Below are 22303 nucleotides of genomic sequence, written 5' to 3' on the forward strand. Positions count from 1 at the left end.
AAGTTGTGGTCATCAAAACAGTATAGTATTGGCACAAAAAAGAGACATGTGGACCAATGGAATAGAATAGGGACCTCAGAAATAAATATCAAAGCTTAAAGCCAACTGATTTTTGACACAGAATACCAGTCAATTCATTGGGAAAAGGAAAACCTCTTCAGTAAATAGTGCTGGAAGAACTGGGTAGCCATCTGCAGAAAGATGAAACAACCACCATCTTTCATCATTAAGTCAACTCAACACAGATCAAAGATCTGAACCTAAGATCTCAAACTATAAAACTACTGGTGGAAAATACTGGGGAAACTCTGGGAGACATTGGAATAGGCAATGACTTCTTTTTTTTTTTTTTTTTTGGGAGGGGTTTTTTATAGGGGGGCGTGTGTGCTCACCAGACAGACAGAGAGAGACAGGGAGACAGAAAGTGAGAAATCACCCCCTGGGGGGATGGCCATGCCACAATCCCGTCTCTTCCATTCTCCTCTTGGGATCTTGGGCACACACGCCCGGCGTGAGTTTTTCAAGCCACCAGGTCCGGGACGCGAACCGTGGTCAACTACGTGAGAGTCCAGCGACATAGCCATTACACTAACTGCTGGTCCTGGCAAAGAATTCTTAAATAAAACTTCTGAGGCACAAGCACTAATCCCTAATAGATAAGTGAGATTATATCAGACTAAGAAGTTTCTGCACAGCAAAGGACACAGTATTTATCAACAACCCTCAGAAAGGGAGAATATTTTTTGTTAAATATGTTTCAGACAAGGGACTGATAACCAGAATACACAGGAAACTTAAGTACCTTATGTGAAAAAAAAAAATTAACCCCATTAGAAGATGGGAAAATGAGCTGAACAAAAACATCTCTAAGGAAGACATACAGACGGCCAAAAAGCATAGGGGAAATGCTCAACATTCCTCATCATAAGGGAGATACAGATTAAAACCACACAAAAAAATCACCTAACCCCTGTCGGAATGGCAAAGATTAAACATATACAAAAAGTGATAAGTGTTGGTGGGGATGTGGTGAACAGGGAAATTTCCTACACTCTTGATGGGAATGTAAACTGGTTCAGCCACTGTGGAGAAGAATATGGAGGTTCCTTAAAGATGTACAAGTCATTTGATCCAGCAGTCCTACTTCTGGGTATCTACCAAAAGGACAGGAAGATGCTCAGTCAGAAAAACACTTGTACATCAATGTTTATTGCAGCATTATTCACGATCACTAAGACATGGAACCAACCCAAATGTCCACAAACTGATGAATGGGTCGAAACAGTGTAGCACCTATAGTCTATAGAATACTACTCAGCCTTAATTAACAACAAGATCCTGGCATTTGATAGAAAGTGGTTGGATATGGAGGATCTATTGCTTAATGAAGCAAGCCAGGATATGAAAGAAATATATGTATCCACCTAATATATACCGACTATCTGCACTATATGGTAGAGATCAAACTATTGGAGGGCATAAAAGCAGTGAAAATAGTTAGTGATGGTGAAGACAATGTGAAATGGGGCAGGAGAGAGAAGAGTATGGAGTAGGAAAGCAAGACAAAAAATAGAGAGGCATGACATTAGTCAGACAAAGAAAGAGTTTATTACCTGTTGACATGCATAATATTCTCAACTGTACTGGTCTGAGAAATATTTCATACTAAATAAAGTCTTTTTTATAAGCAAAATGATTAATAGTGTTTGAATGTTTAAAAAATATTTGGAATAATAACAACAATCTGGAAAAAATAATGAAAAGCTATTTGATGATTATAATGAGGATTTTAATGTTTTTGTATTGAATGATACATGTACAGTATTCCTTCTGGAAACAGAAAAGTAATACACTATAAAGTTATTGTGATTCAATGTAATATAAACAAGATTATTATGATAAATTAAAAAGTAATTTAAAAATATATAGCAGGCTGATTAATAGAGTTTTAAAAAAGAAAACTTAAAAAAAATTTCCAGTAATTTGTTTGCATTAGTATTAACTTTTACATCGCAATTTACTTCATCCAAGAATTGATATTTTGTTTCAATTGGTTCACATCATTTTTCAATTACTGTGAAGTCAGAAATTAATAATTGGAGAAGTAGAGACAAGTCATATGCCCTTTCTTTATAGGGAGGATTTAAAATTTTAGACTTAGAAGTAATAAGAGTTGCAATGTCAGATCAAAATACAAGAATTACCATCCAAACCCACATTCCAAGATAGATAATTTCTTTATTGGATTCCCAGGAAGAGAGTAATAAATCATTTAAACTAAGGCCCGTAGTTCATATTAACTCTTCGTCTTATGTATTTCCTTAATAAACACATACTACAAGGCATTTAGAAATATGCCCAACATTTTAATGGTTAAAAAAATGAGTTCTCATATTTGCAAGATGTAGGGAAAAAAAAAGTTCTCCTACATAGGAAAAGTCTGGAGGAAGACAATGAGCATTTTCCAAGGTGTTAAACACTGGATCCAGAAAGGAAACATTTTTATATTTTACTCTTCCAATTCTGAGTTCTGTTTATGTAAGTAAATGAGGGCTGTCACCAGAAACCAGCTAATGCACAAGTAAGACTAATGAGAGGGTATTTATTTATTACATAACTTCAAACTAAGAGGAAAGAAATGGATGTAGAAAGAAACAAAACACAGAATCAAGAGTTCTGTCTCATTTAGAAGACTGTGGTGCATAGAACACAATGCCAGTATAGATTTAGAAAAAGTTTGTAAACATTTCACAGATATGCCTGAATAACTATTCTGTGGTAATATGGACATAGGTCTAGTCTAATCTTTGATATTGCATGAGAAATGTACGCATATGCCTTTGCTCAGCCTCTGACTTAGTGGACCTGGAGGTCAGAACCCCAGTGTGGGGAACCATGGTGTTGACATGGGACAGGGGGTGGAAAAGGTCTATGGCACATCCATGTCCATGTTTCTTATTAGTGTTAACATTTTCACTATGACTATTGGGTACAATTAGGATGACTGTACAGATCATCTATACTGGAAATTTTATAGTACATCCCAGTTTTGTACTCTAAAATAATGAAGACTCTCAGGAAATACTCCTGGAAAGAAACCCATTGGCTTTTGTTGTTAACCTCTCCCAAATATCTCAAAATAAAGACCTCTTTTTTTTCATATGGCATATATTAATATCACAGAACATATCTTTAGAAATGCTCCAACTGTAACTTAAAATCTAATAGAGGTGGACGGCATTGGCCACGCAAGGCTAGGCTGTGTGCTTCTTATTATTTATTCTGAATATACAGCAGTGTTTACCAAGATTATGAAAACAAACAAGCAAACAGTATATTCAGAATAAATAATGAGAATAGCTGTCAAGAGAAGCTTTGAAAATAATAGTAAAATACAGTTAAAATAATATTTGAAATTAAATAAGTAGACTAAAATGAGCATAGAAAAGAAAGGAGAAAATGCAAGACTGGACAAAATTTTGAGGAAAGATGGAAACTGGAAGATTTGGGGAATGGAGGAGAGGTGGAAAATGGCTGAGAACCAAAGCTAAGATCCTTGGATAGAATTGTATGAGTCAACTCAAGGTGGGCTTGGTCAAGTTAGGAAAGTCAAGAAGCCTGGGCTGATACTGTTTCTCATCTAACAACATTATAGTTCATAGAGTTTCATCATTTTCCTTATTTTAAAAAACTGGATCCTAGGTACACCAAGTAACTCATATCATTGTCCGTTCATTCTATCTTACCCTCTGTACCCCACCTTTTGCTCAACTTTGCACTGAGACATTCTTCAATGCTCCTAGAGGTGACTCCTTTCAGTCTCTGACTGAAAGCTTTACTAACTGTGACTGACAGCTGCCTAAATGGCATTGAGTATTTTATGAAGGGGATAGAAGCAAAACGAAATCTATTTACTAAATAAAAGTCAAGTTTTATTATGCCATGAAAAACAGAAGATGTTATCACATTTGGCACCTCTTTATTCCCAAGGTAGAAAAATTAGTTTGTTATACACAAAGGGGAAAGGCAGCTCAGATGAGAGGGAAATTGTAAGTTCATCACTCTGGTGTGTGGGTCTACCATGCACAGATTCCTAACAGGGCTTCTCACACCTGGGTATACCCAAATTGTCTGGGCTCTGTAGCAGTGTAGGATCATTTTCAGAGGATCAGGAATGAGCACACTCCTGGGAGGCGGCAGTGCTACTGGCTCCCTTGCCTCATGAAAAGGAAAGAGGGTTTAAGCCAGCCTTAATCCTTACACTGGGAGAGGTACAGCAGAGAAAACAATTCACAGCCTCCTTTAGGCTCCCTCTGCAAGATACTCCTCACATCTGGTTTTACTCTACACCTGAGACTACCTGGCTTCTTACCTAATCTACCATGATGTTCAGTCATTTTCAGATTCATCAGCACATTGGCACTCAGATGGCCAACAACAAACAATAACAGGTTCTTGAACATGTACTCTGTGCAAAATACTATACGAAATGCTTTACATATTCATTCCTTCTTCCCTCCCTCCCCTGCTTTTATTTTTCTTCAGGGCACTCAATATTTCATCTTGTGTTTCTGTACCTGGAAAAGAAAACTTCAGGAGAACAGACCTTTGTTTGCTGCGATATCCCAAGGACCTAGAACACATTCATGAACATAGGAATCAATAAATAGTTCCCAAATAAAATGGAATAGATTTTAATCAGTATTAAATATATATATATATATGTATGTATACATACATATATATATATATTATTGTGTTAAATATGAGAAAAAATATATATGTATATATATATATATACATACATATATATATATATTATTGTTTACATATGAGAAAACAAGGGTTTAGCTACTGCTGCACCATCCATTTGAAATAATCCCATATACCTTACCACTATGCTGTACTTCATTTAAACATATTCCTTATCAAGACACTTGGTTTAGAAGCCAGATGGTGGTGCAGTGATAAGGCCTGATGTTCTGCAAAGCTTACTGATGTGGGAAGCATGGGTAGGTTTTGAGTCATTTCTTGAAAACTTCCTTGGTATATTGGGCACATGCATACCTATGATGTGGGATGTGCAAAGCTCAGGGTACGTTAGAGCAGCCCAAATATTCATCAGTCAAAGAATGAACAACAGAAAATAGACCATATTAACACAATGGAATAGTGTTCAGTATAGTAGGAATGGAGAACCGACACATACTGCAGTGTGGATGAACTTTGAAAATATTATGCTAAGAAAGAAAAAAAAAACATGATAAAAGACCAAAGAGTATGCCATTCTATTTATGTGAAATGTTTAGAACAAGTGAATCTGTTGAAACAGGAGACAGACGAGGTATGCTTAGGGCAGTGTAGAAGGAGATAGGGAAATGGTAGTGACAGCTAAAGGGAATACAATTTCTTCTTGAGGTGATGAAAATATTCTCAAATAGACTGTGGCGATGATGGTTGCAGATATCTGTGAATATACTAAAAATATATATACTTTAAATAGAGATTGTGTATGGTATGTGAACTGTATGTTAATAAAACATAGGGAAGAAGGGGACGAGGGACTCAGGAGAAAACTGCTTACCAGATACAAGAATGACTGTAAAAAAGTCAAATAGATAATGGAATAGTATAACACAATAGAGTTTTTAAAAAAGGGGGTGTTGCCAATCATTTGTGTGTGTGTGTGTGTGTGTGTGTGTGTGTGTATCATAAACAGAATAAAAAGCAAATAGTAGAACAAAATTTGAAGGTGAAAGATGAAAGAATATGATAATGAAGTTGATGAATCTGGTAATATCATCAGTTTGATTTTTGCACACTACATGCATGTTTTGAAAAACCATATTGTATCCCACAAAGGTGTACAATAATTAAATATACATAATATTTTTTGTTTGTTTGTTTTTGTTTAGGGTGCTTGTGTTCACCAAAAAGATAGAGAGCCAGGGAGATGGAAAGTGAAGAACCAGTCCCCAGATGGGGATTGCCACACCTCAATGTAAGGAACACAAAAATGGAAAGTGATCTGTTGATGATAACACTCTTGATAATATCTTTAACTGAAATAATGTACAGTGTATTCATGCTGGGAAAATTCATTTTATATGCTATAATGATGTACAGTGATCAAATGTATAAAAAATTAAATATTTAAAAAATAAAGAATATGGGGCAAAAATAAAGTTTCTAAATGCATGTATTTTTTTAAACATGATGCTTGTGATGAAATTCTGGTTTTATTTCTTTACTTATTGTTTCATGTGTTTATTCAAAAGATATTAAGAGCCACTATCTTCCATGCACCTCCTCAACACTGGAAAAAATAGAGTCAACCGAAAGGCAGAGCCTTCTCCCACGCCTGCACTGTTGCTCCCTTTCTGCTTCTGCCACTAGAGACTGAGTCAGTCTATTCAAAGGCTGAGTCAAGCATCAGCCTGTGCAGAGGTGTCGTAAACCAAGACCATGGTCTATACCCTCATAGCAGCTCAGGAACGGAAGGCAAATACAAGGCAAGGAGATGACAGATGCAAGGAATGGAATCAAGTGACCAAGACTTCCACAAACCTTTCTAAAGAGGCCATGCCTAGAAGCTAGTTCTGGATGGTTAGGTGCTGACCATTTGTTGAGGACCAGAGAGACAGTGGCGTTATAGCATGGGTCTGCCAGGTAGTGGGAGACTGACGAATTTAGAAGTCAGACTCTCCTGTATTTAAAGAAACACAATTACTAGAGGGTTAGTGGAGAAGCTTCATTTTCTTTAATCTGTTTCATCTGTATCCCATCCTCTTGCTTCCAAGACACTCCAGTAGCAGAAACTGATTCCCGCTTTAGATTCAGGAGAATATTTCTCAAATGATGAGGAAAGGCAGAAATTGGATAGACTGAGGAAGAGAAGAACCAGGAGCATAAGAATTCCTCAGTGTATTACTAAGTATCCAGTGTTAAGAAATCCTGCTGAGACGGAGGATTTAGGAGACTGAGTGAGCCATAAAAAGCTTAGCCATCTGTTTAAGAATAATACCTGGGATTTATAGAGCATACTGACTTCCAAAGCACCTTCCCATCTATTTTTCCCTGCTCTCTGCCTGACTGTGGATGAGGAGTGTGGGGCCTGAGAAGGGAAGAGTCTACATGACCTCTTTATTTTTATTTATTTATTTTATTTTTGTATGTGCTAGAAGGTGAGTGCTTTTTCTAGAAAGAGAGAGAAAGGAAGAGAAAAAATGAGAAAGTACCCCTTCACCACCCATTTGAGAAATGTTCATACCACAGTATCATCTTCATGTTCCCTGCTTTTGTGATTTGGGGCATGCATGTACATGTGCGTGGTGTGCTTTTTAAGCTGCTGGGTCTGGGACTTGAACTGTAAAGTTGGCCATGTAGAATCCAGATGCCTTAACCACCAGCCACTAATGGGTTTCCATGGTCTCTTGATCGCAGCTCTGGACATCCCTCTGCAATCCCCTCTCCACTCTCTGCATCCCAAGAGGACCCCCATTACGTTTGCAATGAAGGAAGCTATTTTTTGAACTGTTGCAGTAGACTTGACAGTGAGCTGGAGGCTTCAGAGGCATGCCACTTCAGAGTAACCTCCTGAAATGTGAATCTTACCCTTTGCTCCCAAGAAAGAAACAGAGGGTCAGGAGGGTTAGGTAATATGCCCAAGACAAAACACAACCAATGGACTGAGTATTGTACCCAGCCAGGTCTGTGCACTTTACACTATAGCATGCTGATTCTAAAGACATAGACCTGAGTTTCTCCTGAAAACCATGGAATTGTGAAACTGCCAAGAGATACATGAGTATTGTAATAATTTGGAGTAGGCGGTAACTCTTTCCCAAACTATGTACACCTTCCCAACATCAGGAAGTTTTTACGAGAACTATTATATACTGAGTATATGTATATAATATATACATACTGCATGTGTATGTAACACAAAATTAGCAGGTGTGTAATTTAGATACTTACATGATATGCATATAACAATGTAGGTACAAATATACAGGTACACATGGAGTCGTTAACAAGTTTGTAAGTAAAAGAAGTTGCTTTACAAGTTTTAGTGCAAAAAAAATTGATCATCATGCATAAAATCTAATCATGATATATATTTTCCATGAGTTTCGAAAACCATTTATATAGCATCAACCTAAGAGAACTATTGAAGCAAAGCACACAAACCAGACTTGATTTAAGACAGAATTGAAGGTAATACCCGGGTGCCACAATATTCAAGTGTTTTCAGTCATGCATATTGGAATCTGCCAGATTTTGGGATACCTGTAAAGATAAAAACCATAGACATAGACAGAGAAAGATTATATAATTGTTTGTAGAAGTTATTGACTAAATTCTATGATAAGGGAAACCCAGGAACAAATTACTTAATTTTTTTCCTTTATAAGTTTTTGCCATAGAGTGTGTGCACTCTCCAGAGAGAGACAGAAAGAGAGAAAGTGAGAAATCACTCTATCTCCCACCCTGAAGAGGATGGTCACATTGCAATCCTTTCTCCTCCATTGTCTTCTCCAGATTTTGGGCACACACACCTGGCATGATTTTCAAACCCCGGGTCTGGGACTTGAACTGCGGTTGATCATGTGGGAGTCCAGCACCTCAACCTGCTGGCCTAAGATTACTTAATCTTAAACAAAATGTGGATAAAGTGAATCTGAAACATTGAGTCTGACACATTGTTGTAACTGCTAAGAAATTAAGATTTGAAGGTTATAGCACTTTTACAATGTTTGGGGCTTCATTGTTCATTTTCCTGAGTCAAAAACTTTGCATGCCTGGTACTTCTTGGCCTGACTAGCCTTCTTTTTTCAATAGGTATACACACACACACACACACACACACACACACACATACACACATACACACATTCACTCACCCAGTCTCATTGCAAACGCACATGCACTGACCGAACTTCCTGCTGATGAGTTGAAGTCAGCAGAAAAAGGGTCCAGTTCAGTTTAGATGGTCAGAGCAGCAGCTGCTAATAGACAATGTTCACCTTTGAAAGGCGTTAACTGGTGCCCTCTTTGTGTCCTGCAGGGTCGAAGTAGTGTGTATTGGGGCCAAGAGGAAATGAGATGGTTAGGAAAGATGGAATAACTTCAAATTCCAAATATCTCCAGTAATACAGACAGTAATCCTTAAGGTTGATTTGTTAGGAAATTTGCATGTTGGAATGCATTAAATTAGGAAGGTGACTACAGAAATGAAGCCATGGAACTTAATATTACATGTGAATTGCTCTGAGAGTTAAATCAGCACTTTTCTTGCCTTCAGCATATATTTAAAAAGAGCTTATGCCCTTTTGGAGCAACCCAGTAAATTCAAGCAATAAAGAAAAGGTACCCTTCTAGAAGGACATAATATATAAAGACAAAAACATCAACTGTAAATCAATGAATATTGAATTAAATAAATAGGTTCATTGCCCTCTGGTAAACCTAGCTCAGAGGCTGAGCAGAGCACAGCCTTGGTAGTTTAGAAACTCACTGGCTTTGAATTTCTAAGCAGAAATCTAGAGGGAAAGCCCCTCCAAGACTTAAAGTACTGGTGTTATCTGACAGTTTTCAGATCGTACCCGGATGCTGCACAACTCCAAAGCAAGCTTGGCAAAGGTTCTGAGCTGAGGGACTGCACTGAGTCCTTATCTTTGAACATTGCCCCAGCATCCAGTTTTAGATGGAGGTTTAATGTTTCCATAGCAGAAGCTGGGCTCAGTCCCTCTGGTTTCTAATAGTCTGTATACCCTACCCAGCCTGTGACCAGAGATTAAAAACTGGAAAAAAAAAGCAGGCTGGTTTCTCTGCTTCCTGTAATCTGTACCTGACTGAAAGCAATGAAGATAACTCACTGCTTTTGGACCAGTCCTGCTCTGCCCTTGAAAGGGAACATTTGAGACATTTGACCTGACCTTAGAGTGATCACCTCTCATTACAGTTTGACTTTTTGGAATTAAGGCCTGCTGACTTTAAACCCACTATTAGGGCTCCCAAAGAAAAATCGTTTGAATAACATCCAAGACTCATAGGTCCCTTCTCTCTTTCTCTCTAGACCTGTACTCCTTGACCTCTGTGTGTGTGTGTGTTCATGTGCATGTATGTTTGTGTGTGTGTGTGTGTGTGGCCTCTAGATGTATGCAAACCCCCAGGTTCTGTAAAAACTTCAGAACTTTCACATTGTGGTTGTATCGTTGATGCCATACCCAAAGTACAACCTCTGATGGTGAGGCCACCACTATAGACAAAGGTACAAACAGGTGGATGCCCTGCTGGTCTCATCTTCTAAATCTCTGATAGCTATTGGAAACGGTAGCATTTGGCTAAGGGGATAATAAAACTTAGGAGTTCATTCAAAATAGGCAAGGAGAGGTTTGCTGGAAGCCATCCATGTTTGTCATAAATGTAAACATAGCATTAATAGCATCATAAAGAGGGAACAGGCAGCTGCCCTAAGAAGACCAGGCAGGAGGACTTCTGTGTTGTTTTCCTGTTTGTCCCTAGTGAGATGCCATGTTAGCTCCTTTGTGGTCCAGATTTTGCGTGCAGATTTGATCTATATTCATTTTAATTTGATCCTTACAAAAAGAACTGACAAGATAGGTGCAACACCACACTTTGGCTAGAATACTCAAAGTAAATGTGGGGACATTCAGCCTCCTTATTCATAACCTTAACAGCAGTCACCCAGCTCATAATCGAGGAAGCTGAGTATATGAAACTGGGTTCTGCAAATCTCATGTTAATCTTCCCATTATTAAGTCTGTGATATGGCATTAATTAGTGGTTTGCTCTTCAGCAAGTCCACTCTTATTCCTCAGTTGCAGATTCTTTCTTTCTTTCTTTTTTTTTTTTTTTTTTGGAGAGATTTTTTTCGCTATAGGGCGCGGGCGCTCACCAAACAGAGAGAGACATAGAGACAGAAAACGAGAAATCACCCCCCAGGGGGGATGGTCATGCCGCAATCCCTTCTCCTCCATTCTCCTCTCGGGATCTTGGCCACATACGCACACACGCCCGGTGTGAGTTTTAAGCCACTGGGTCCAGGAGGCGAACCGTGGTCGACTACGTGGGAGTCCAGTGACATAGCCATTACACTAACTGCTGGTTCCTCTCAGTTGCAGATTCTTTAGCTAAAATGTAAGGATAGAATTTTCTGGCTCAAAGCTTTCTATTATAACACTGTCATTTGATTTGGGAAAAAGACACAGGGGAAGGTTTTGGGGTTTATATCCAGACTAGGATTAAGGTCCATTCTCCCTTCTCCCAGCTGTGAGAAGTTAAGATGCTCTCTACATCTCTGCCTTGTGAAAAGGAAGTATAATGACCTGGTTGTCATGCTAGATTGGTGGTGCCCTTAGCCACACCATCTAAATGCCAGCCACTAGTCCAAACAAATCTAGATATAAATCTGAACATCAAGTAAGGCTTTTGGCATATTACGACTTGCTATGATTTGCTTGTGTGTTGGAAATTTAATCTCTAAAACAGTGTTGAGTGGTAGGACCTTAGGTCATGAGGTATCTGCCCACGTAAATGGCTTAGTGATATTATTGCAAGAATGGCTTCATTATCAGGAGAATGAAGTCCTTCTAAACGATGAATTTGAAGCCCCTCCCACTCTCTCTTGCCCTTGAGAGGCCTTCCACCATGGGATAATTGAGCAAGAAAGTACTCCACTAGATACAACCTGTTGATACTGGATTTACTAATCTCCAAGACATGAGCTACATACATTTTCTGTTCATTATAAATTACACCAGTCTGTGGTATTTTGCTACAGTAGCACAAAATTAACTAAGAACCAGCTAATTCCTGTATTATTTCAATATAAACTGTTACGTTTCAGCTTCACAAGATTTTCTAAGGTAGGATTAGCAGTCAGCATAATGGCTATGTTGCTGGACTCCCACGTAGTCAACCACGGTTTGTGTTTTGGACCCGGTGGCTTAAAACTCATGCTAGGTGCATGTGCGTGCGTGCCCAAGATCCCGAGAGGAGAATGGAGGAGAAGTGATTGCGGCGTGACCATCCCCCCTGGGGGGTGATTTCTCGCTTTCTGTCTCTCTGTCTCTGTCTGTCTGGCGAGCGCACATGCCCTATAGCAAAAACCTCTCAAAAAAAAAAAATGTTCTAAGGGATCAGGACATTTTGACTGGCAGATGTTTCAGACGGGGGGTTTGCTTTTTGTCAGTGGTGTTGCTGGCCACTGACAGATCCTGAAGGCTATAGAAGGTATTTAACTATGTATCCACACTAGGTTCTGAACTGAGTACTTCAACAATTCAAACAGCAAGTTAGTACTATTTCCTTTTACAGAATGAGAAAGCGGAGACTCAGTGGCTCAGATCCTTGCTTAAGTGACCTGGCTCATAAATAGTGAAACCCGGTTTCCAGAGGTGACTCCACAGCTCAGAATTGCTAGAGCATCAGTCTTTATCTAGTCCTTACCTTAGGCCAGCTTGTCAGTCAAGGAAATTAACTTGTCAGTCTCTAGTATTTCCAAATTTTCGAAGGCTTTCTCATTGTCTTTGTTTTGCAGAAAACTCACCTTTTATGAAAATCGCATTGTATAATGAATTCCACCCAGCCATCCTTTTTACAGACTTTTTTACACAAATGTACTGCAAAGGTATTTCAGATTATGCCATATATATCATCATGGTGGATTGGTAGTTTTTTTTCCTAGACACTTTGTCTTTTCTTATACCTTTCTTATTGTTATTAAATCAAGCAAATGTTTACATATTTTGATGAAAATAACACAAAAAAGATAAAATACCTTGCTTATGCTAAGAGCCTGCCTAAAGGAATCATTAAAGATCTAGACATGTAGATATGTGTACACTACAGACAAACACTAGGAGAAGATAAAGTTTAGAATATACATATATAGAAATTATTCAGATTATCCTTTCTTGTTGAAAGAATATTGTTGAAGTCATATAAGGTTAAATATTATTTGTTTAATTTTATATCTGAAATAAGGATTTCCTTGGTTTTGTGGAAAGTTTCTGCCCAGTATATGATTTTGGAATTTTGTATCCTGCATTCTCCAAGAAGCACATAGTAGCAAAACAAAACAAGGTCTGTACATTGAACTAGCCATTGTGAAAAAAGTAGGATCAATTAAGCGTGCTCTTAGAACCTTTTAACTCAATTTCCTTGATTCTTGTTTTCACAGCAGAGTAGAGATATCAAGAATTATTTTTTCTATCGGATTATAATAAAGACTTTAAAGATGAGATAGATGTGGTAAGAATGATTTAGAAGAAGAATACCACTGCAGTCACAGTGAAGTAAAAAGTAATAAGGCAATATTACAATTGGAAATTAAAAAGAAAAGAAGGAGGACAAAAGAACAAGAATTTAAAAAGGTGAAGAGGATGAGGAAGAAAGTGTTGGAAAAAGATATTGTCAAAAGAGAACAAAAGGGGCCAGGTGAGGCCCAGACATGTAGGGTTTCCAGGGGCATGGTCAAGGTTTATATTTTACTCAAAATGTAGAAGGATGCCAGAGATCATATCACTCATATTTTCAGTGGAAAATGCATAGAGCCCCTAAAAGTGTTCCAAGGAATACAATGAATGGTTTATAAGTATGGAAAGTGTGAGCCAAAAGGAACAAGGGATGCTGGGGATCCCAGTAATTATTAGGAGTTGTCGCCATCTTTGGCCTGAAAGTATACATGGAGTGATCAATGTTACCATAGTAAATCAGATCAACAGACGTGTAAAAACAACTGCCCAGCAGAGCTGTCTACTCAAAGAAATATAGCCAGTGCTAGAACACATAAACAAAAGAGACCAAGGGAACATGTCCCTCAACCTCTCTCCTCATCTCCATTTTGGCTGGTTAGTGCAGACTGTCAGGTCAGCTTTGTTAGGTGCAGTGCTAGACAGGGAAAAACAGATTATTAATGGGATGGGGGTAGCCAACAGACATTAATCACACAGAGATTCTACATGAAGCTCATAAAAGATATCTTGGGCTTAAAGAAGTACTTGACCTAAAATGAGCAGTAGTTTTCTGGAAAATAGAACAGCTGTGAATTGTGGTTTTGTTTAGTACACATTCAACTGAAGAACTATCAGAGCAACTATGTGAGGCTGGTAGAGAAAATTCTGGCCTTGACACATTTCCTTTTTTTATAATTTTACTATAGGTTGCGTATGCTCACTGGAGAAAGTTGGGGAGAGAAGGAGACAGAGAAAAAAAAAGTGATACAGCATTCCCCCCAGGGGAATGGCCACATCACAATTTCTTCTCCTCAATTCTTTCTTCTCTGAGGATTTTAGGCATGGATGCATACACACCTGGTATGTTTGTGAAGCCCCTGAGTCTAGATTTTAATTGTGCCATCAGCCACTTGGGATCCAGATGCCTAACCACTGTGCTATCAACTGGCCTCCTTGAGACACTTTTCAACAGCTTAAGTGTTATCTTTGGGTGGAAAGTGACCAGGAACAGAGGAAGAGAACACTCAAGGAACTCGGTGCACCAAATCTCCTAATGTAAGCTGATTGCATAGCAGTCATTTGAACTTCACTAAATACAATTATGTGGCAAGATTTTTTAAAAGCACAGGTTCCATGAGTTCCTCTCTGATATACTGAGTCTTTTTGTTATCTCTGCAGAAAATTCTAATGAAGACCCATGTCTGGGAATCAGTAATATAGTGTATAGGCTACAGAATTTGCTAATTTAAATGACTAGATTTCAGTCTGGGATCTATTACACTATAGTTTTTATAACATTTATCTCTTTTAACTTCATTTTTATTATGTTACATAGAGAAGATACTATGACTTGTGTAGATATTACAAATAATTGAAATACTGACTGTAAAGCAGATGGTAGTATCTGACATACAGAAAGTCTTTGTAAATGTTAATTGCTATTTGGACTACTGGTACTAAATGATAATTATTAAAACAAAAAGGAGGCAGGGCATTCAGCCTTCTAAATTGCATTTTTTCAAGGTTATCATAATTATCCGATGAGTGGAGAATAGAAAAAAAAAAAGGAGTGGCATTCATTTCTAAATGAATGAAAAGACCAGACTATGTTGAATAGCTCTGACAATTAAGAAGAAAGTGCTTCCAACAGCTTGTTTCAGTCTAGAATAATGTCCAACATGCTCTGAAGAATCTCTCTTATCAGTGATTTGAATAAAGCTAGAGGAAGGATGCTTAAGTTATTTGAAGATGATGGTGAGGTACAGGATGAGAATAGTGAACAGTGAAATGTAATGGATCCATAAACTGAGTTAGACAAACTACACACAAATTTTAGTACTTTTATTCAAATAAATTACATATACACTGTGGATGAAACATCATTAAGTATTATAATGGGATTGCAACCTCTGAAAGAAGCTACTTTTGGTTTAGAAATTGTTACTCCTCTATAAGAGTAAGGTAAAACACTAAATAAAATGAGCTTTTCTTGGATTCATCAGATTGAGGTTTGCAAGACAAATCATCACTCTGTTACATTGAGAGAGAGTGAATTCAGAGAGCCATAGGCAAGACCTGCTTGCCTACACAGAAGATGATGAAATCTTAAACATAGTAACAATAAATGATACTAAGGACAAATTGCTGGAGGTCAAGTGTGATTAGTATGAGAATAAAAAACTCTTGATCTTCCCAAACGTTTATGAGTTTTACCTCCAGGAGTCCCACCATGTTCTTATAATATGGAACCAGGAGAGATACCTGCCTGTTTCAAGCAGAGAAAGGGGAAGAGTAACTCTTATGGAATGCTCCAGAAATATTCTTCTGAGCATAGGTCTATGTTTCAGGGGAAAAGTCTTTATCAGAGCTTTATCAAACAAGAGGAAACTATTTCCTCCCACTCCATTCTCTTCTAGTCTTCCTTGTTCACCCAAGGTTTGGGTGGAACATAAAAGCAAACAGACAAAAAAAATTGTAAAAGTTACATTCTAGAGATATAGGACCACTGATAATGTGACATAATCATAAAATTATATAATTTTCCCCCTTACTACACCTGATCTCCACACCAACGCATCTTAGGAATAGTAAAATGTGGGTTATAACCAGAGGAGTTATGGACGAGACATGGACTCTGTCTGACAAGGAGTTCTTAGGGAAACCCAAAGAGAAAAAAACAAGGACTCTTGAAAAATTCAAGATTCATGCAACTGCAACTATAATAAATATTAAACACAGCTCAATTCCTAGAAAGATTAACATAAAACTTCACAATAAGGAACTGTTTGCCTCAGTCCTTTTGAAAAGATATCACAATTCATGCTAAAAAAGCAAGAAATGCTAGAAAAAGATGCTCTGAAAAGGCAAAGCAGGCATTGGAATAAGATTCAGATATGTTGGAATTATGAGAAAAAAAATTTTTAATCACTCTAGTTATTAGGGTAAGAACACCATTGGAAAAAGTAGACAGCACAGAAGAACAGATAGTGTAAGCAGAGAGGTGAACACTGTAAAAAAGAAACAAAATGCAATTAAAAAAATTATAGTGTAACAGAAATATTCCTAATGGAATCATTGTACACTGAATAGAGGTTGAAAAGAAATCAGTGAGCCTTAAGACAGTCCAAATTTTCTAAACCAAACTGAAAAAAAAAAGAGTGGGGATAAAGAAAAGAATGGGGATAAGGAACAGAACACCCAAGAATCCAAGAATGTAGACAATTTTAAATGTAAAACATGTGCATAACTGAAATAATAAAGGAGTAGAAAGAATGAATAATAGAAAAATAAAAGTATCAAAAGAAAAAAGCAAGTATTTTAAAAATTAGTGACATAAGGTAAATGGTACTGTGGTGGTTAAAGGAACTTCTCTGTTAAGGGTGTTTTCTCTCTCTTTTTCTCTATTTTCTATTTTTTCTCTCTGTTTCATACATATTTGTCTGTGCTCATATATGCATGTGCTCACCATCATAAAAAATTAGAAAAATAAACATAATAGTAACAAACTACTGGTGATTACATCATGTGAATAATTGGAATGGCTAACAGTAATTTTTAAAAGATAGAAGAGAAGAAAAAGAGTATTTAGTTATAGAGCACCTCTTGCACATGCAAAGAGGAATAAGAAAGATAAATTTAAATATACATTGCAAACTCGATGGAAACCACTAAATATTTGTTTTTAAAAAAGCATAATTAACTGGCAGGACATGAGATAATATAAAATCATGAGGAATGTCATAGTTACCAATGTCAGATAAAATAAAGTGTGGTCATTGCTACTAATTCTTTGGTGACTAAAAAATGCAGAGAAATAAGATGAACAATTATATACTACTGGAGGAAAGGAGGGGATTACGATATGACCAAACTCATTGGGTAATGCTTCTTTTCCTCTCTCATGCACATAGACTATCATGAAAAAAGAAAAAAAAATCTTAATTTAATTTAAAACAAAATGAGTTAAGGAAAAATATATGACTGTATCAAGTTATGCAGAAAGTACATTTGGCAAAATCAAATACTTATTTCTAATAAACACTTCTTGCAAACTAGGAATGGTGGGGAGCTTTCTCAATATGATAAAAAAAATTTCCAAAACATAAAGAAAAACAAACAAACAAAAAAAAACAGAAAACACTACAGCTAGCATCATACTTAAGAGATTGAACATTTTTCCCCACTAAGATCAGCAATGAAGCGTAGGTTCTTCTTGTTACCATACCTTTCAACATCACTAGCATAATTCAAAAGAAAAGTAAATAAAATCTACACATTGGGAAGGAAGTAAAGAAACTACATTCATAGATACCTGTGCAAAAAAACAAACAAACAAAAACAAACAAACAAACAAAAACAACTCCAAAATTTAAAAAAAAAAAAAAGAAAGGAAAAAAAAACTCCTCAAACAGTAAGAGTAAGAGAAAATCACAAGACATAATTAATATAAATTGTGTGGGGGCCAGCCGTTAGCGTAATGGCTATGTTGCTGGACTCTCATGTAGCCAACTGCGGTTTGAGTCCCAGACTGGTGGCTTAAACTCATGCTGGGCACATGTACGTGTGTGCCCAAGAGCCTGAGAAGAGAATGTATGGAGGAGAAGGGATTGTGATGTGGCCATCCCCCCTTGGGGGTGATTTCTCGCTTTCTGTCTCTGTCTCTGTCTCTGTCTTTCTGGTGAGCACATGCGCCCTATAGCAAAAAATCTCTCAAATAAAAAGTAAATTGTGTGTTCCTATCTAAAATGCTTCGAACCAAGATTTTTTCAGACTTTGAATTCTTTTAGATTTAAAATATTTGCATATACATACTTTTATTATGTTTTACAATTATCTTTCAAATATAGCCTGAAGTTAATTATATACCATATTTTTTCATTACAATATTTATTTTTAGACATCTTATTGTTATTATTAATGCCAGAAGGATCATGGGCTCATCAGGGGTAGACAGAGAGACAGAGTGAAAGTAAGTATTGTTCAATGGGGCATGTTCTTGCCATAATCCTTTTTCCTCTAATTCTCAATCCTGTCAACATTAGGGGCATGGTCACGCATGCTTCAACTGCAAATTTAAAGCCACTGGGATTAGCACTGGGATTCAAGTCACAGTAGGACATGAAGGATCTGGGTCCTTATGCATAGAACTAAAAAACTAAATTTGTAAAAGCCAGTGCTGAGAAGCCCAAACATAGGAATTACTAAAGAAAGATTTTACGTAAACCTATTTTAATATGATTAAGGAAGTAAAGGAAACTATAAACAAAGGACTATAAGGAATCGGGAAAATCATGTATAAACAAACAGAATATAAATGAAGATAAATTATAGAAATGATTAGCAATTTTAGAGCTGAAATGTATAACTGCAGCAAAAAATTACTGTAAGGGTTCAACAGCAGTTTTGAACAGGCAGAAGAATCAGTAAATTGAATTTATATCAGTTGAAACTATTCAATTTGAGAAATAGAATTTTAAAAAAGCAATGAGGGCCAATGAATAGGTCCTAAGGGACATCTGGTACACCATTAAGCCAACCAACATTTGTGTATGGAAGTTCCTGAAAAAGAGAGATAAGAGGCAGAAAGAATATTTAAAGATAAACATAATAACTAACAACTTCCCAAATTTGATAAAGATAGGTATCAAAAACTCCAAGAAGCCTAATGAACTCAAAAGATTGAACTCCAAAAAAAGATAGTCACTAGATTTCCTAATAGAGGTGAAAAAATCCTGAGTTAAATACTAGTAAATAAACTTCAGCAGTATGTAGAAAGGGTTAAACATTATGATCATTTCACTTGATACAGAAAGGCATTCAGCAAATTCTAACAATTTTTATTATAGAACACTAAGAATAAATGAGAGCTTCTTTAACTTGATAAGAGACATTTATTAAACGAAGAAAAGAAATGAGTTGGCATGTTAATCAGTGATGAAGACCAAAAGATTTCTTCCTAAGTTAAAGAATGAAATAAGAGTCATTTTTATCACTTACATTCAACATTATACTAAAATTGTTAGTCATAGAAATTAAATAAAGAAAAAAGGCATCTAAATTAGAAATAAAAATTAAAACTATTTCTCATCATAGATGATAGGATTTTATTATGTAGTAAATCAGAAAGACTCTCCTGTTATAACTAATAAAAAAATCAGAAATATTTTATGGTACAAAATCAACTTGTGAAAATAAGTTATATTTCTACATGGCTTCAAAAACTTGTCAGAAATGGGACCAGCAGTTGGCATAATGGCTATGTCCCTGGACTCCTATGTAGTCAAACACGGTTCGAGTCCTGGACCTGGTGGCTTAAACTCATGCCAGGTGTGTGTGCATGCATGCCCAAGATACCAAGAGAAGAATGGAGGAGAAGGGATTGTGGCATGGCCATTCCCCCTTGGGGGTGTTTTCTGGCTTTCTGTCTCTCTGTCTCTCTCTGTCTTTCCAGAGGGTGCACTTGCCCTATAGCAAAAAACCTTTACAAAAACATACTTGTAAAAAATAGATTTAAAATATGACTTAATTTTGGTGCAAAAATTGAAATTCATGCCCAGTTTTTTTATAACATGCATTTTTATAAAATTTTGAAGACCTTTCATATTACAACAATGAACTATGAGTAAATGAATTATACAAGCAATTCATATTGAATTTTATCCAAAAGAATAAAATATTAGAGAGTACACTGATGCAAGGAGATAAAAGACTTTAAAAAGTACAAAACATTTTCGATATAAATTAAAGAAATTAATTTCAAAATTGAGTCTTTTTGAAAGAAATTTAACAGAAGGCATAAATAAATAAAAAGACATCCCATACTCATGAATAGGATGGTTCAAAAATGGTAGTGTACACTACTAAAATATTCTGCAGTTTCAGCCATGGCTATAGTAGCATAGGTGATGGTGCACTACTATGCAAGGAAGGAGCACCATGGAGAACTGCAGCTCAAATGCAGAGTCAACTTAAAACATTTCAAGTGTGTGCACAAATGCTTATGATTCTTTCAAGGTGGCAGGATTAAGGGAAATATCACAGTGTGACAGTACCCTGTTAAGAGTGCTTGCTTCTCTCACTTTTTCTGTTTCTTTGTCTCTCTCTATCTCAAGAAATAAAATGAGGAACCAGCAAAAGGCTTAGAAATTATGTTGCTAGACTCCCACATGGTTGATCATGGTTTGAATCATGCACGCAATGGCTTGAAACTCATGGCAATTGTGTGTGCATGCATGCCCAAGATCCCAGGAAGATAATGGAGGAGAAGGGTTTATAGCATGGCCATTCCCTCTGAGGGGTGCTTTTCCACTTTTCCTCTTACTGTCTCTGTCTCTCATTTTCTGGTGAGTGACAAAAATCTCTAAAAAGAAAGAAAATGAATAAAATTTAAAATATTGTAAAAACTGGGACCAGCAGTTAGTATAATAGCTACATTGCTGAACTTCCATGTAGTGAATGCAGTTCGAGTCCTGGACCCAGTGAACCCAGTGACTTAAACTCACACTGGGCATGTGTGCATATGTGCCCAAGATTCCAAGAGGAGAATGGAGGAAAAGACATAGCGGCATGGCCATCCCCTCTGTGGGGGAGATTTCTTGCTTTCTGTCTCTCTCTCTCTCTCTCTCTCTTTCTGGTGAGCACACATAACGTATAGCAACAATGTCTCAAAAAAATTGTAAAAATTAAGTTTTGAGGCTAGCCATAGTGTGCTGTTTAAAGATCTGGACATGACAGACTACAGTTCAAGTCTTGGACCTGGTGGTTTGCTTTCTCACATTTCCTTTCTCTCTGTTTCTCTATGGTCAAATTAAAAATAATAACAATAAAGTAAAATAATCCTAAAAACCCAACAGTTTAATAATATTCTTATTTTTTTTAATTTTTGGAGAGGTTTTTGCTATAGGGAGTGTACACTCACCAGAAAGACAGAGAGAGACAGAGAAACAGAAAGAGAGAAATCAACCCCAGGGGGATGGCCGCGCCACAAGCCCTTCACTTCCATTCTCCTCTTGGGATCTTGGGCATGCATGCATATGTATCTGGCATGAGTTTAAGCCACCGGGTCCAGGACTCGAACTGCAGTCGACTACATGGGAGTCCAGTGACATAGCCATTATGCCAACTGCTGCTCCCAATAATGTTCTTATTAAAATTTTAATGACTTATTTTGCAGAAAAGAAAATCTACACCTCCAGTTCATATGAAATTTCAAGGGACCCTGAACCAACAAATATTCTTGAAAACAAAGAAAAAAGCTGAAGGATTCTCATTTTCCAAATTAGAATGTAATGAAAATCACATTAATTAATGCAGTGTATTATTGGGGCCAGTAGGTGGCATAGTGGTTAGAGCACTGGACTCTCACATGGCTGACCATGGCTTGTGTCCACACACACAGCGACTTGAAAATTACATTGGGTATGCTGACAGGTTGTTAAGGTACTGGACTCGCACATGGTCTACCACGGTTCGAGTCCCAGACCTGGTGACTTGATTTCTCACTTTCCCTTTCTTTTTCTCTGGTCAAATTAAAATAATAATAAGAAATAAAATTAAATAAATAAATCTTTAAGATAAACAAACAAACAAAAAAATACATCAGGTTCATGTGCATGTGCGGCCAATATCCCAGAAATAGAATTGAGGAGAAGGGATTACAATGTGGCTATTCCCCCAGGGGGCATGATTTCTCATTTTACCTCTCATGCCTCTCTCTAATGAGTGCACATGCCCTAAGGAAAAGACCTTAAAACAAACAAACAAAAAAAGAATGTATTATTAGCATTAGATGAGATATTTGCTGCATGTTGTAGAATTGAGAG

This window comes from Tupaia chinensis, unplaced genomic scaffold (assembly GCF_000334495.1).
Source record: "Tupaia chinensis unplaced genomic scaffold, TupChi_1.0 Scaffold000309_1, whole genome shotgun sequence".
Classification (NCBI taxonomy): Eukaryota; Metazoa; Chordata; class Mammalia; order Scandentia; family Tupaiidae; genus Tupaia; species Tupaia belangeri.